The following is a 17,808-nucleotide window of genomic DNA, read 5'->3' as shown; positions in this document are numbered from 1 at the left end:
GAATCTGACATGGAGTGCACTGATGCACAGCCACTGATAGATGATTCTGCTGGTACATTCACTCAGAGCACTACATTGTCCTCGCAGTGTACAGAGCCAGATTCTGACCCTGATGAGACTCAGGTGCCCCTTCCCGCACACTATACCACCATACACGGTGACACAGAGGAAGGTGCACATGACATTGAAGAGGAGGTGATGGATGACCCAGTTGTTGACCCAGATTGGCATCCATTGGGGGAAGAGGGTGCTGCTTCCAATAGCTCAGATGAGGAGCATCCACAGCAGACATCAACATCGCAACAGCTGTTATCTGGCAGGCCCGGAGCACTCCAAAGACAGGTTCCAAAAATCAAAAGAGTTGCTGGACAGCTTGTCCAGAGGGTCAAAACATCACAGCGTGCTAGGCCGCAGAATGTCTGCCAAAGTAGGAAGAGTGCAGTGTGGCACTTTTTTGAACAAAATCCTCATGATCAGGCCAAGGTTATCTGTAAGAAGTGTGCAAAGACCTTTAGCCGAGGGAAAAATCTGAAAAATTTGAATACCAGTTGCATGCTTAGACATTTAACCACCATGCACTTGCAAGCGTGGACACAACACCAAACCTCAAGTGCCACATGTGCAACTGATCACAAAGAAGGTAGTCAGCAACGCTACATTGTTTCCCCCACTGTAAGCCCACCGGTTAGCACAGCAGCAAATGTTGAGGTGTCGTTGCAAGGCCACAGCAGTCAGGGAATCCCACTGTTATATCAACGAAATACTGAATCTAGGCCATCAGAAAGAACACCAACTCCATCACCATCATCAACCCTCTCTCAGTCCGCCCTGTCCACCGCTACTTCCACCATATGCAGCTCTCAAGTCCAGCTCACCCTCCCAGACACTATGAGTAGGTCAAGAAAGTACTCAGTCTCTCATCCGCGTACACTGGGTTTGAACGCCCACATTGCCAAACTAATCTCGTTTGAGATGATGCCCTATCGGTTGGTGGAAAGCGCAGCTTTCCGCGAACTCATGGCCTATGCAGTACCACGCTATGACCTACCCAGTCGCCACTTCTTCTCTCGCAAAGCCATCCCAGCCCTCCACCATCATGTGAAAGACTGCATTGTCCATGCACTCAAGCAGTCAGTGAGTGGAAAGGTGCACCTCACAACTGAAGCATGGTCCAGTCGGCATGGCCAGGGCCATTACGTGTCCATCACTGCGCACTGGGTTAATGTGGTGGATGCAGGGTCCACAGGGGACAGCGGTGGTGGGACAGTGCTGCCTAGCCCACGGTATAGGAATCAGTTGGCTGTAGGCGTTCCACCCTCCTCCTCCTCCTCCTCCAGAAGCGAAAGCTCGTCCACAGAGCGCAGTCGTACGAGCACTCCATCTGCAGCTGCCACTGTTGCACACGAGGTGTCCCCCTATCGAGCAGCTAGTGGAAAGCGTCAGCAGGCTGTGTTGCAGATGATGTGTTTGGGTGACAGACACACCGCCGAGGTGCTGGCCGAGTACTTGAAGCGACAAACTGAGTCATGGCTGGGCAGTGTACATCTTGAGGCAGGCAAGGTAGTTAGTGATAACGGCCGTAATTTTGTGGCAGCCATAGCCCTTTCAAAACTCAGCCACATACCTTGCTTGGCTCACACCTTGAACTTGGTGGTGCAGTGCTTCCTCAAAAATTATCCGGAGTTAACAGCCCTGCTCCATAAGGTGCGAAGACTGTGCGCGCACATCCGCCGGTCGCCTGTACACTCCGTTCGTATGCAGAAGCTGCAGCGATTGCTCCACCTTCCCAACCACCGCCTCATTATCGACATTGCAACAAGGTGGAACTCCACCCTGCACATGGTGGAGCGGCTGTGCGAGCAGAGGCAGGCCATAATGCATTTGTGGGAGGATACACGGCCAGGCACTTTGAGAGCAGACATGGAGTTGACAGGTGTGCAGTGGTCGAAGCTGAAAGACCTCTGTAAAGTCCTTCAGTGTTTTGAGGAATGCACACAGCTGGTAAGCGCAGACGACACCATCCTAAGCATGAGCATCCCACTTATGCGTCTGCTCATGCAAACTTTGACGCACCTTAAGGAGCAGGCATCTGCAGCCAATGTTGACGAGCAGGAAGAGGTGGAGGGAATCCTTGATGACATTCAGCCATTGTCTGCTCAGGGACCTCTCCTGGACGAGTTGGAGGAAGAAGAGGAGGAGGAGGAGGATGATGATGGGGATGATTACTTAGGGGAGGAGGATGCATCTCGTGGGGCAAGTGAAAATGTTGGCGTGGCAAGGTCTGGTACAGGGTTTGTGCGTGACTGGAGGGATGTGGATTTGCCAGAAAGTGCTCCTCCAACCAGCACTCGCAGCGCATCATTGACACCGGGAACATTGGCCCACATGTCAGATTATGCCTTGCGGATCCTAAAAATGGACCCCCGCATTGCCAAAATGATGAACGATGACGACTACTGGTTGGCCAGCATCCTGGATCCACGCTATAAAGGCAAATTACAAAACATCATGCCACATGAGAACCTTGACCTAATATTGGCTAATAAACAAGCAACTCTGGTAAATCGGTTGCTTGAGGCATTCCCAGCACACAGCAGCGGTGATGGTTCTCACACGAGCTGTACGGGCCGGGGGCAGCTTGGCAGAGGTGTTCATGGTGCACACAGCAGAAGTGGCGTTGGAGACAGGGGTTTCATGACAATATTGTGGACTGATTTTTCAAGTACCGCTCACACAACTGGTAATACAGCATCGATGGAAAGTGACAGGAGACAGCAGTTGTCAACTATGGTTACAAACTACTTTTCCTCCCATATCGATGTTCTCCCACACAGGTCATTCCCCTTTGACTATTGGGCTGCTAAACTGGACACCTGGCCTGAATTGGCACAATATGCCTTACAGGAGCTCGCTTGCCCAGCTGCAAGTGTGCTATCGGAATGAGTCTTCAGTGCAGCTGGATCAATCCTGACAGAAAAAAGGACCCGTCTGTCAACCCAAAATGTGGATGATCTAACCTTCATTAAAATGAACCATGCATGGGTTTCCAAGGATTTTGTCCCACCTTCCCCTGATGACACATAGGGTGACAGAAAAATGGCTTGCTTTGGTCCACCTCTTCCTGGGACTTGACCTATTTCGCCTTTTGCATCAGCTGAATGTCCAACATCAACATATGCCACTTTCTAAAACTCCCTAACTGTGCTGCCCCCCCCCCCCATGGCCGGGGTCACCACCTAGCGCACGACACCGTGCGAGTGCCGTTGCCCTGGACAGGTGGGTAGGCCGACTCTTGGGCGCGGGCACTGGCACAGGGTCCCTCATAGTGCAATCAAGTGTCTCTGACGGTGGTGGTGCACACCCGCCGTCAGACACACCGCCGTACTATGAGGGGCCCAGTGCCAGTACCGACGCCCACGAGTGGGCCCCCCTTGCTTGGGCAGGGCCCCAGCATTTGCAATCTTTACCTCTCCCTGCTTCTCCGCTGTGTAGTCTGGGCCGTCAAATCCATACTGTGCCTGACACCGTCTGAGCCTGCCTCCTGATGTATAGACATATCTTTTGAATGTGTACGCTATCCATACATGTTATCCGGGGATACGGTACCCTTTCTCACCTTTGTGCAATCACTTGCAAGCCATACTGGGCCTAACACCGTCTGAGCCTGCCTCCTGATGTATAGACATATCTTTTGAATGTGTACGCTATCCATACATGTTATCCGGGGATACAGTATTCTTTCTCACCTTTGTGCAATCACGTGTAACCCATACTGGGCGTGAGAACGGCTGGCGAGCTGTTAAGCAAGCTACAGCACCTGTGGTTTGCACACGTAAGTTTTTCATTTTTTTCAGGAATGACGGTTAGGCCTAATTCCGGAACTGCGGTTGACCTGCACTTACTGGGAAATCATCGTTCGCGAGTAATAATTGTAATCAGTGATCCCCATCACTAATGTTGTTCAGCGGGTTATCTGCACCTGTAAGCGACAAACGCTGGCCTTTTCAGTGTAGCGCACATGCAGCCACGGACATGTAAGGGCATGACACACCAGTTATTGGCCAATCTCATGTGCCAGAGCCTCACGTGTCCCTCTAGTAAGCCGGACTCGGACCGCGGGGCATGACGGAGTCTCGTTCGTTAACGGAATTAAGCTTGCAATGTGTGCATCTGTTCTGTAGCTGGCATGGTTGAGGTTGCCCGTGTTGAGTCAAATTACGCCGTAGGCTCCACTCCTGGTGGTGCCCTTCTGGACATTCCTTTAAGGTTCAGCTTTGCAACCATACTGCCCACGTAAAACAAACACTTTGCCTTCATGAACGCTGTTTGGAGGGTCATGACTCGTGGAAATAACGCCGCCCAATCAGTTAACCTGCTAGAGAGATCCTTCGTTGCTCCCAAGCATGACATCACACTCCCTAGGAGGAAGGTAATGCCACTGTGGCAACCGTACTCCTGGGGGCGACACAAGTGCACTGATGCCCAGCCACTGCTCGATGAATCTGCTGGTACATTGACCCAGACCACTACATTCCCCTCGCACGCTACCCGGCCTGAATCTGACCCTGATGAAACTCAGGTTACCCTTCCCATATACAGTTCCATCTTACACGGTGACAAAGAGGAAGCTGCAGATGAAAGTGCAGGTTCGGCCCACCCGCCATCAGACACACCACCGTACTATCAGGGGCCCTGTGCCAGTGCCGTCGCCAGCGAGTGGGCCCCCCCCTGCTTGCTCAGGATCACAGCACTTGCAAGGTTGAAATACTGTGCAGTGAGATGGAAGATGGGGACGACGAGGAGTCCAGACTAGTACAGGGATTCCCTAGCGAGGAGACTTATTTCATTGTTCTCAATGTTGGGACAGCAATTTTTGGGGAGCACTATACTCTGGAGAATGATAGATGGGGCCCACCATACACTGGAACATTCCAAAGGTGGACATCAGACACTGGAGCAGCATTTACAGGGCCCATTATACACTAGAGCATTAGAAATGGGGCCCATTATGTTTGGAGCATTATTTGGGCCCATAAGACAGTGGAGCTTCATCCATGGGGACCAACATATACTGTAGCATTATGTGGAGCTCATCATATACTGTTTCAAACATTATATGGGACCAATGATTCTGTATGGAGAAATAGATGGGCCTCGTCATGAGATGTAAAAAGTGAAGTATTTTTCATTGTACTATACCGCTATTTCTCTGCCGTATCGGAGCATGATGAGTTGTGGTATTATGTGTTAAAGGGGCGCTCTTTCGCCCAGGGCACATGAAAACCTGGAGCCAGCCCTACCCCCCCACAACTTTAGCCAAATAACCCCCATTTTTCAGTGCGTAACTTGTATTATGAAGTTAATTAAGGTTGACCAGCTTAAGTAAGAAGAATTGATGCTTTTGGCATTCAAATGGGCACTGTAGGTGTGTTTCCTGTCCTCTCACTGCCGACTTTTATTCCCCATTGACTTACATTGGGTTTCGTGTTTCGGGACGACCCCGACTTTTCCCTATAATCGGCCGATCTTGCTCGACCCGACTTTTGGAAAAGTCGGGTTTCACGAAACGAAACTCGACCATAAAAAACCAAAAGTCGCTCAACTCTAGTGTTTATTTCTTTGGGAAGAAAAGGGGTTAATCTGCCATGCTGGAGACTCTGAGAGTATGAGTTCAGCTGAAGTCAGCCACTCCCAGCCCCTTTAGAATCTGGGTCTTGATTCAAACCCATGTCAGAGCTAACTTTTGCTGCATGGCTTAGGAGGAGAGGTGTTCATATAAGAAGGAGTTATCTGTGACTGTTGCGTGGTTTATAAGTGTGGTAATTCCTTTCCCTCCTCTACTTTGGTTTTTCCTTCGACCTCCACTCCCCAGTGCATTCCTTTGTTATATGCGAGTGAATATTTGTATGCCTGGTATTTCCAGTTACCTCCTTGTTTGTGTAGCTTTGTTTGTTGTGTTGTGTACATCGTTGCAGAGTAGCGCCCCCCATCCCTGGGAGGGGAAAGAGAATATACAGAGGGCTGATTCAGGAGATAAGGCAAGAATGGTGGCCCCAGCATCTTCAGAATTAGCCCGGGGAATAAGGCGAGCTAGAGCACCCCCTAGCGGTAGGGACAGGGAAGGAGGTCACCTGACAGCTGAATCGCGACAATGGCCTTCATCTGATAATGCAACATTCTTGGACCATGCACATAAAACATTAATAAGAAAAGCATGTTGGTGCCCTAGAGTTTCGCCAACTCTTTCAGGAGTCCAGGTTCCCCCACTCTTTCTAGGAGCTACTCAAAGTTTTTGGGAAGAGTTGGCAAGTATTCCAAAACATCTTTTCTCTGACTTTTACTAGACAAATGATAAATCTTCAAGATTGGGGAAAAAATACAAATAAATATCAAGAAAACATGAATAACTTTTCTACAATAATCAAAAATCCCTGGTACTGTGTGCTGAATAATAGATTTCTTAGCGCTATGACAACTTGGTATCATGAAGCTGTGAAACGGATAACATTTTTATGCTAGTCATGCTTCGGGTAATTGCCAGTTTAAACCAAACTCCTTTTGTCCATAAAATTATTTGCGTTCTTCCATTTCCACCCTCCGTTATTCCCCTTTCTAGGAAAATGTTGTGTATATTTCATTTGGACACACTCCAACAATTACATTCATTACACACAGAATCAGATGCCGTTCGCTCGGGCTGAATTCTCTTCTAATTACTCCTGGGACAGCAGGTTAATTTTCTGCACTGTAATTAGATGTTAATTAATGTTTCTTCATTAGTATCTGGGTGTGTTAAAAAAAAAAAAAAAAAGATAGAAAACAACCCCGTAGCTTTCAAAATAAATAAGAAATCTCCCCAGAATGTATTCTCCTTGAAATGACAGTATGAAAACAGGGAGATAAATGATTCAACGCGTTTTGTAAGTTTTACTGTAAATAACTTTTAGCTAAATGTCACCATGTAGGAGAAAACCACTTATCAGCCTTCAAAAAAAATCCTGTACAGATGTTACAATAAAGGAGAAAATGCTAAACACGAACATTAGGGGAAGCGCTCCACTACGTTATGGGACAGCACTCTTTCAAAGTTGTTAAAGTGTCGCACAGGATTAATAAAACAGGGCTACTTTTTTCTGTAAACATCTGCACCTTCTGTAAGTTATGTCCTTTATCACAGGTCACCAGGTGGAAGTGAATGCCACCCTTAAAGGGGTCGAGTCTGTAATATCTACCCTCCTAAGCTGTCAATATGGGCATGTAGGTCATAGGAAGCTGAATAAAATGATATATTGATATTTGTAATCTGATGTTTTATTCCAAAGAAATCCACATTTTTCTTTAAAGGGAATCTGTCACCTCATTTTGGTGCGGTATTTACGGTAAATGACCTGGGTCTGGTCCGATGGGCGGTGTTTCGGGTCCTTTCCTACACCCCTCCTTGGCCGCAGTCCACAATATTTCTGTGAAGCTCCGTACTTGGCCTCCATATTATGCGCCTGCGCATTGCAATCTGGACTCGCACAGTATGCTTTGCCCGACTGCGGGCAAAGCCGAAAAGCATTAGTGCGCATGCGCCGGTGAACTATGTCCCGGAACACAGCAAAATATTTCCGAGACATAGTTCACCGGCGCATGCAAACTAATGCTTTTCGGCTTTGCCCGCAGTTGGGCAAAGCATACTGCGCGTGCGCAAGTACAGATTGCAATGCGCAACAGCTTCAACCGCTGACATGTGCCCGCAATAGTCGAGGGCGGAATCGCAATCCACCTGCACCTATTAACTAGTTAAATGCCGCTATCAAAATCTGACAGTGGCATTTAACAAGCGCTTCCCGCCGTCGAGCCGGAAATACGCACACTGCCGACCACCATCACGCGATCGGGGGTATCGGTGCATCGCCATAACAACCAGAGGTCTCCTTGAGACCTCTATGGTTGTTGATACCCGACTGCTATGAGCGCCACCCTGTGGACGGGGCTCGTAGACATGCAGTAATTCAGCTACATAGAGGTGATCTGAGCATCGCCTCTATGCAGCAGAGCCGATTAGGCTACGGCAGATTCTAGCCTCCCATGGAGGCTATTGAAGCATGCCAAAAGTTAAAAGTTTTTAAAAATATTCTAAGAATAAAAAAAAAAAAAAAAAAAAAAAAAAAAAACACCTCCCCATTCAAAATAAAACAATAAAAACAGACATATTTGGTATTGCCGCGTTCAGAATCCCCCGATCTATCAATAAAAAAAAAGGATTAACCTGATCGCTAAACGGCGTAACGAGAAAAAAAATTCAAAACGCCAGAATTACTTTTTTTGGTCACCTCGACATTGCGTTAAAATGCAATAACGGGCAGCAAAAAAGAACGTATCTGCACCATAATGGTATCCCTAAAAACGTCAGCTTGGTACGCAAAAAATAAGCCCTCACCCAACCCGAGATCACGAAAAATGGAGACGCTACGGGTATCGGAAAATGGCACAATTTTTTTTTTTTTTTAAACAAAGCTTTTAATGTTTTTCACCACTTGGATAAAAATGATCCTAGACATGTTTGGTGTCTATAAACTCGTAATAACTTGGAGAATCATAATGGCAGGGCAGTTTTAGCATTTAGTGAACATGGTGTAAAAAAAAAAAAAGTGTGGGATTGCACTTTTTTTGCAATTTCACTGCACTTGGAATTTTTTCCCCCCATTTTTGAGTACACGATATGGTAAAATCCAATGGTGTCATTCAAAAGTACAACTTGTCTCACAAAAAAAACAAGCCCTCACATGGCCATATTGACAGACGAATAAAGAAAGTTATGGCTCTGGGAAGGGGCAGGGGAGCAAAAAACAAACGCAAAAACAAAAATGGGCTCCGGCGCAAAGAGGTTAAAAATACGGATATAAAATACTGGCCAAATACTGAATGTGTGACAAACATAAAAAGTCGCAAATGAGAAGCCAGACGAAAAAAAAAATGCAATAATGAATGGCACCACTGTGTATGAGCAGCCTCCCGAGGGATGGTGCCCTGAATGATTTTCCCTCACCATCACTCAGGCAAGGTGTGCACTACTATGTGCGCCTCACCACAAATCTTACTCCAGTCTCTGCCACCATTCGGGGGTCCCCACACCCTGTTACATCTCGAAAAGTTGTTTGTGATGTTGAAGTGTGGTAAAAATGAAGTTAAAGTTTATAGATGATTAAATAAGTGACACCACCTGTGGTATTCTGGTTGAGGTGACCAGCGCTGTGGTGTTGTTGCCCTGAGACGGTTGGTGTGTCGCAGCTGAGGTGAAAATAGCTCTCCACAGGTAGAACAATAGTCCCAGGGCAAAGATGTTAGCTTAATAGTTAAGATGGCTGTGAACATTGGGGTGCAGAGAAATGAGAGGAGGACACAGAGAGGTGCAGTTTCTTTACCTTTTACTGGCAATTGGTTGCAATCCGGAGTACCACATACAGGTGATGGAATGAGTCCGGCTCGCCTGGAGGCATTCAGGGGATCCACCTTGCCAGGTGGGGATTTTGGACCTTCCTTTCTGCGCTTTGTGTGTGGGTCTCTGCTGTTTATAACTAAGCTGCGACCCTCTATTACGTGATGGTTTCTCTAACCTGTACGGCTGTCAGCTTGAGCCTATTCCACGGGTACCATCCTTTTCACAGTTAGCCCCGGGCTCCTTATCTGCTGCCGTACCCTCAGGTGTTCAATGTCGCACAGGAGTTTATAAACCCCTGTACTTTCAGATTCGGCGATCAGGACTTACAGCTCCTGACCACCAAGGACTCTGGCGTCCCTTTTCTCTCTACTAGCGCTTCGCTCTGGGGTCTGCTATACGCAGTTTTTTAGCTTCCCCAGAGCCTCTCTGTCTCTGCTCGTGTCCTTTCCCTCTTCACAGATCAGCTCCCCATCTCCAACTCCTCACAGATCAGCTCCCTCTCGAACTGACTTGATCTTCTTTTTACCTCACGTTTAACTGTCTTGTCATTTGCTCTCAGCTGCTCTCGTTTCCATGACAACTCCTTCAGTTGATTTCTAGCTGACTCACCAACCCCATCTGCTGGCCAGAATTTATAAGGCAGCTTTTCTGACCTGCAGCAGGAATTGTTATTTAATCTATGTTACCTGGCATGGGGCCCCCCTTCTGCCTCCAAGCATGACTTCATCTCTTAGACGGAGGCAATGTCACTGTTACAACCGGACTCTGGGGTGTCACACGTGCCTGTCTGAACCGGCCGCCGTTACCTTATTACACCCTGAGAGCAAACTGGTTTAATTGAGTGCAAAGCACGGGCTCACCTGCGGTTCAGCACAGTTACTGAACAGTAAGGAAACGTCGTGACAAAGCTAAGGTTTTTGATGATTGCTTCCAGTAGGAAAAACGTGGTCCGTGGAGTCAATATATCTATCTACCGAGAAGGCTTATGCTTGCTGCGGGACCTTTCACTTCACAGATCCCAGGTCCTTCTATTCTTTAACACCTTTTACAGCAGGAATTCCCTCACATCCAGACAGGTTCGGATGCTGTTAAGAGGGGATTTTACCACATCCCCCTTCAGCGCGTTCTCGTAAACTCCTCATACTTGCAGACCCTGCTCAAGACGGCCGCCTGCAACTCTCAGACATACCTCAGTTCTCAAACTGGTTTTATCCCTGTATGCCAACGGACATACAGGTGACAGTCGTATGGATCTGCAAACTGCTGCCATTTACTGGGTATACCACCATTATAAAGAAATAAATCTACTGAAAACAAGTATAAGGGTGGCTTTACAATTACTGCATTTTGGCGGGCCGATTTTGCAGCCCCAATGCATTTCTATGGGGCCGCTAAAAAATCAATGGTGCGCCGTACGACCGTGAAAAAATATCGAGCTTGCTCGATATTTTTCACGGCGTACGGACACAGCGCCCATTTAAGTCAACCGGTAGTTTGTTTTTGTGGCGCCGTCACTTACGGTTTAGCGTAACGCCGTTTTTTTTCTCCAATACTATTTCCATAGTATTGGGGGGAAAAAAATGGCGATCCACAAACATTTTTTGCGGCCCGTTGTTGCGGTACACCACAAAAAAAATGCAGTGATACGGGCCACAAAAAATGCGGTAACTGTAAAACCACCCTAAGAATTATTCAGGAGTGAGTACAATTACATTTATCTTCAATTATGCCGCCCTGGTGAGCCGACACACATCTCACACCAGCTCCTTCCATACTATCAGAGCTGGGGCAATGCATGAAAACGTCAGAATTTGCAATTTTTGCACAACCTGGCATTGCGCAAAAAAAAAAAGTGACTTTTCACTAAAAAGCTTTGATCAACTGAACATACTAACAGGAATGTAAAAACGACTTGCCGTGCATACTGGATGTTCCATCTTTTGTAATTTTGTCTTGGAAAGCCAAAATGAAGTTAAAAAGTGACCGGTCCACTCTTCAGGCGGCTTCTGCTTGGAAGCCATCACTATGTTGTATACAGAATAAAAGTCAAAGAAATCTGAATGGAAAACAGAATTGGCGTTTGTTAAAAAAAAGAAATTTAATAGATTTGACACGTAAGGTATGACAAAATTCTGACTCCATTTTGGACAGAATTCAGATATAGTTTAGTAAATCTACTGGTGACGACTCGAGCGAATGTGCTGGGATAAGGTGTTATCTGAGCATGCTCGTGCCCTAATCGAGTGTCTTCAGCGTGCTCAAAATCAATCACCGGACGACTTGTATCTGCGGGCAGGTTTCCTTTAGAGATTTGACAGGCAGCTTTTTGTTAAAAACTAACAACAAAAAAAAAGCAATAATAAAAAAAGTAAAATCTGAATTAAGTTTGGAGAAATCTCAATTTTGCTGTCACTATTAAATGCCTATTTTGCCACATGAAAAATGTTTGGTAAAAGGAAAAAAAAAAATGCATCAAAAGCACAGAGTGTGAACAAGCCCTGAAGGTCAAGTTTGGACACGGTTCACACGGCTTTGTAGGCTCTGTTCACACAACATTGCAATTATACTCTAAGCTCTATTCACTGCCGGTGTGTAAGGCCGGGATCACACATGCGAGAAACACGGCCGAGTCTCGCATGTTAATACCCGGCACTTGAAATCGGAGCGTCTGGCCGCATAGCAATACATGGAGCTGCACGCTCCACTCCTGAGTGCCGGGTATTAACGTGCGAGACTCGGCCGTGTTTCTCGCATGTGTGATCCCGGCCTTAAAGTATCAGTTTATACAGTTTTGTGACAAACGTGCCAAATACTAGAAGTCTGCAGGTGGACAGGTGACGACTTACCCCTGAACTGCTGGTTTTGGAGCTGGTCGCAGTAATGGTCTATACCGCAAAACCGCTGGGACTTCTTGTGCCGAAGTGCAATTGTAAACTCCCCATGTGTCCTCCTGCGGTTGACCAGATCCCGTTGGTCGCTATTCACACAAGATGATGGCGGCACATGGAAATCTTCCAAGTGTCCTGCAAAAAATAAATGAGAGGTGTAAGGTTCCTACACAAACCAGACCCGGATTAATTGCTAATCTGATACGTCTGTTCTGAACATGCAGCATGGGATCTTCTGCTGGGTGAAGTCTAGAGTCTGTGCCTGCTGTAGGAGGCCACTTCTTTTAGTTGCTTCACTGCAAACAAAGCCTGAAGCAGTTTTTGCAGTGAAAAACAGCAACATATGCACAGCAAGTGGTTTTGACATTATGGTGAATATTTTCATTCCTTTTAATGTTTATTTTGTGTTTTGTTTTGATAAAGAAGTCACATACACATACAGAACTGTGTATACACAGTGCGGTCATGCTGCAGTAAAAGGCTGCTGTGGTGTTTCTACTGATTTCCTGCACCGACACAGGACTGAATAGTCGAACAGTTGTTTCCCTGCAAGATAAAGTGATTGTGCAGGGATAGACCGGAGTAGCGCAGTGCTGTTGCTGTTAAAAGCCACCACATACCCATTGTGTGTGAACACAACCTAAGGCCACGTTCACATGTTCAGTATTTGGTCAGCATTTTACATCCGCATTTATAAGCCAAAACCAGGAGAGGAACAATCAGAAGAAAAGTATAATAGAAACCCATCACCACTTCTGCATTTATCACCCACGCCTAATACTGAGGTAAAATACTGACCCAATACTGAATGTGTGAACGTGGCCTAAGGGGACTAAAAAAAAGTCTAAACTCCAAAAAAGTTTTTTCTTAAAAATATAAAGAATTTGTATTCCTTCTTCTGTTTCCCGCAATTAAAAATAAAGATATAAAAAAGCATATTCGCCAATTACCACTTTCATATAGGATATAAAATTAATGACCCTGTATGGTAAAAGAAAAAATATATAAACATGTTAGAATTGTGGATTTTCTGTCGCCATGTGTCTCTAAGGCAAGTTTCACACTAGCGTTTCACTGACCTGCGTCAGTCTGCGCATGGTGGCCACTAAGCTCCGCCCCCGGCCGCTCCACCTATGGTCGCATGATGCTGCATGCGACCTGTTTACTCTATCTTTGGCATTGGGTATGCAGGCCATGTGCAGGTATGCGTTTGCCGGCGCATGCGTCGTTTTGACAGTGCGACGAGCGCACAAAAATGAAACATGGTGCGTTTGGTGCTGGTCGGCGCACCGTCAAAAGCACGCATGCGCCAGCAAACGCATACCTGCGCAAGTCGCATACAGCATCATGCGCCCATAAGCGGAGCGGCCGGGAGGAGGTGCGGCCAGGGGCGGAGCTTAGTGGCGACCATGCGCAGACCGACGCAGGTCAGTGAAACGCTAGTGTGAAACTAGCCTAAAAGAATACAATAAAAATCGAACAAAGAGATTCTGATTGGTGCCAATAAAAAGACACAAGAAACCCCTCCTCACGCAGCTCCATCTGCAGAAAAACAAAAACATTTTGGAACTCAAAAAATGGCGACACAATTATTTTTTTTCTACAAACTTATAATTTTTTTTTACCAGATTAAAAAAAAAAAAATAATAATAAAAAAACTATGAATATTTTGTACTGATTGGGAGAATCATAATTGCAGATAATTTTTTACCATAAAATAAAATTTGTAAAAAAAAAACAAAACAAAAATAAACAATGGGAAATAACATTTTTTTGTCGCCATTTCATCCCATTTGGATTTTTTTTCCTTGTTTTTCAGTACGTTGTTTTGTAAGTGAACGGTGTCATTCAAAGCTTCAACTCTTGTGACTAAAAACAAACTCACCAAACCTTTATTAAGCCACGTTCACATGTTCAGTATTTGGTCAGTATTTTAGATCAGTATTTGTAAGGCAAAACCAGGAGTGGAACAATCCGAGGAAAAGTATAATGGAAACACGTCACCACTTCTGTATTTCCCACCCACTCCTGGTTTTGGCTTACAAATACTGATGTAAAATACTGACCAAATATTGAACGTGTGAACGTGGTCTTAAAGATAATCTGTCAGTAGGTTATTGCTGTGCAATCTGAGAGCATCGTGACGCAGGGGCAGAGATCCTGATTCTATAGATATGTCACTTACTAAGCTGTGTTTTGCTGTTTCAACAAAATCATCAAATAAATTATCACTATAGGACTAGCTGTCTCGTGCCTCCGAGTCCTCCTGCTCTGTGTAACCCCTCCCCCACCACTGATTAGCAGCTTTCTGTCAATATACAGTATACACAGGAAGCTGATGTAACGTTGCGCGGGGTGGTAGCTGTGGACGAGGAACTACTGCCTCATGCCCAGGAACACAACATGAAAATGGGGTCCTCCCTGGGTGTGTGGACTTAAGCTATAGGGTTACTACGCCCTTGCTGACCACATGATGTTGGTGACATTGAACATCCAGAACCAGATGTTGTAGAGCGATCAACACTCAAAAATAAAATGTCTGTTACTGAACAGTACTGTAGGGAGGAGTACTGTATGTACAGTGGATAACGGGTGCAAAACTTCATGGACTTTTCTCTTAGAACATATGACATTTTCTTACACATTCTGTTTCTTCCTGAGCTCGCTCCGCTCTCTGACCATTAGCCTCTTTCTCCAGCTTCACCACCACCCATCACAGCACATCGGGAGCTTTCCTAGTCTCCAACAACAGCATCACTAACCAGTAAGTGAGAGTCCTATTCTTCAGCCGGCAGTTCCGCGCCCTTTTCCCCTAAGAGGAGCTACTTTTGCCGCTATGGCCATTACTTAACTTCTCTGCCTGCCAACATCTTGGACCTACCTCCCGAGGCACTGTCTCTTCATCCTGCTCTTCTTCTCTGTGCTGCTCCAAAATTTAACTGTCAGATAACTCCATACTATCTCACTAGGCTTGTTGCCCCCAGACCTCGTCTCTGGAGAATCACTAAGGGTGGTTTCACATTTGCGGTTAAGGCCGCAGCGACGGCCTGCGCACGGCCGCCGCTAAGCCCTGCCCCCTGCCGCGCCTCCTCCGGTAGCTCCACCTACGGGCCCATGACGCTGCATGCGTCCTGCGTCCCCTATCTTTAGCACTGGGGACGCAGGCAGTGCGCAGGTATGCGTTTGGCGGCGCATGCGTCCTTTTGACGCTGCTCCGACCAGCGCCAAACGCAACCTGTTGCAATTTGATGCGGTCGGCGCAGCGTCAAAAGGACGCATGCGCCATCAAACGCATACCTGCGCACGGCCTGCGTCCCCAGTGCTAAAGATAGGGGACGCAGGACGCATGCAGCGTCATGCGCCCGTAGGCGGAGCTACCAGAGGAGGCGCGGCAGGGGGCGGGGCTTAGCGGTGGCCGTGCGCAGGCCGTCGCTGCGGCCTTAAACGCAAATGTGAAACCACCCTAAGGCTGAGTGCAGACGGACTTTTTTGCCCTGCGGATTTCTTCCATTTTTAGCGTGGTTTTCGTGCGGTTTTTGTGCAGTTTTCCACTGCGGATTCCCCCCTGCAGATTTGGAGACAGGGGAGGTGGAAAACCGCACAAAAGAAGTAACATGCTGCGGATTTTGTACCGCAGGAAAACCGCGCGGAAAAATCTGCAGTGTCTGCACAGCGTTTTTTTTTTCCATTTATTTTAATGCTACTATACATCACAATGCGGATATGCAGCGTTTCTACGTGGAAAAATCCACTGCGGATCCGCTGGATATCCGCATCGTGTGCACACAGCCTAACACTTTTCCTTGTCTCTGGATCACGCTATCAAATGCCTCGGTTTCCACTCACTTTAGGGACACCCAATTCTTGCAACTCTGCTGAGTAATCAGACCAAAGGTCTGCCGTTCTACCCGGAACCTCTCCATTGTGCCCACGTTAAGGCCGGGGTCACACTGGCGAGGAATACGGACGAGTGAGAGGCGTTAGAAGCACGCATTACACACGGACCAATGATTCTCTTTGGGGCAGCTCCCATCAGCCGTATATTTCTCGTCCGTATTCTACGGTCCGTGCCAATCGCAGCATGCTGCGATTGTCAGCGTACTACGCCCGTAGTACGCCAATGCAAGTCTATGGGAGCGCTAAAAATACGGATTACACACGGACCACACGTGTGACCTGCGAGAAATACGCACCCAGTGTCTTAGAAAAGCCGGCAATTCAGTGCGCGATACAGTAAACTCACACTGACAGGTATAATAAAGAAAGAAAGAATAGATATATACACATAGAATACATATATATATATATACACACATGTCATTGTGACAAACATATATATATATATTTATATTTCACAGAGTTCTTCATAGCAGAATAGCCGCTAATTAAATTGCCGGCTTCTATCAAATCATTCCCCAACCCGACATGAAATGACACATGGCTTACATTCAGTAAAGCAATTCATTTCATGTTTTTTTATATGTCCTTGACTAATAATTAGATGAGGGTTTGTGTGCAAAATTTGGGAGTTGTAGTTGTTATTTAAAGGGGTTAATTCATTTATAAAAAATGCGTGGGCTTCCCATTGCCCTGTAGCGGTGGCGAATGGGTTAATCTAACAAAGGGTTAATGTCACCTTACAATTGAATGGTGACATTAACCCTTTGTTAGATTAACCCACTCGCCACCACTATAGGGCAATGGGAAGCCCACGCATTTTTTATAAACGAATTAACCCCTTTAAATAACAACTACAACTCCCAAATTTTGCACACAAACCCTCATCTAATTATTAGTCAAGGACATATAAAAAAATATGAAATGAAATGCTTTACTGAATGTAAACCATGTGTCATTTCATGTCGGGTTGGGGAATGATTTGATAGAAGCCGGCAATTTAATTAGCGGCTATTCTGCTATGAAGAACTCTGTGAAATATAAATATATATATATATATGTTTATCTCAATGACTTGTGGGTATATATATACAGTATATATATATGCATTCTATGTGTCTATATCTATTCTTTGGTTTCTGTTATAAACCCTGTCATAGGGCTCCATTATATGTCCATTTTGCAAGGCGGTGAGAAAATCTCGCCATACGGATTACCTACGGATGCTTACATGCGCAAAATACGCAACCACACCTTGCATACGGATGACATACGTAGCACTGTTTAGGGGTCATTCATCCGTATTACGCCTGTAAACTACGGACCGTATTTTGCGCCGGTTAGTGTGACCCCAGCCTAAGGCCTTAGTACTGGCTAGTCCCAGTTAATAACCCAATAGGCTACCTAGTTCTGGGTAGAACACAACCTATCACTAAGAATACAGCTTATTAAGCATTCAAATGTCATAACGCATTGCAACAAAAGACATGTCTTAAGGGGGATTGGGCAACACCTCCCCCTCCGTACACGTCTAATCAGTGATGTGGGTGGCGTTATACAGCGTTACAGCGATAACTCTGCAGCAGAGAAAAGTGA

The sequence above is a fragment of the Dendrobates tinctorius genome, unplaced genomic scaffold, assembly GCF_039654945.1.
Source record: "Dendrobates tinctorius isolate UK_male_01 unplaced genomic scaffold, ASM3965494v1 ptg000059l, whole genome shotgun sequence".
Taxonomy (NCBI): Eukaryota; Metazoa; Chordata; class Amphibia; order Anura; family Dendrobatidae; genus Dendrobates; species Dendrobates tinctorius.
Note: the sequence above shows the minus strand (reverse complement) of the source record.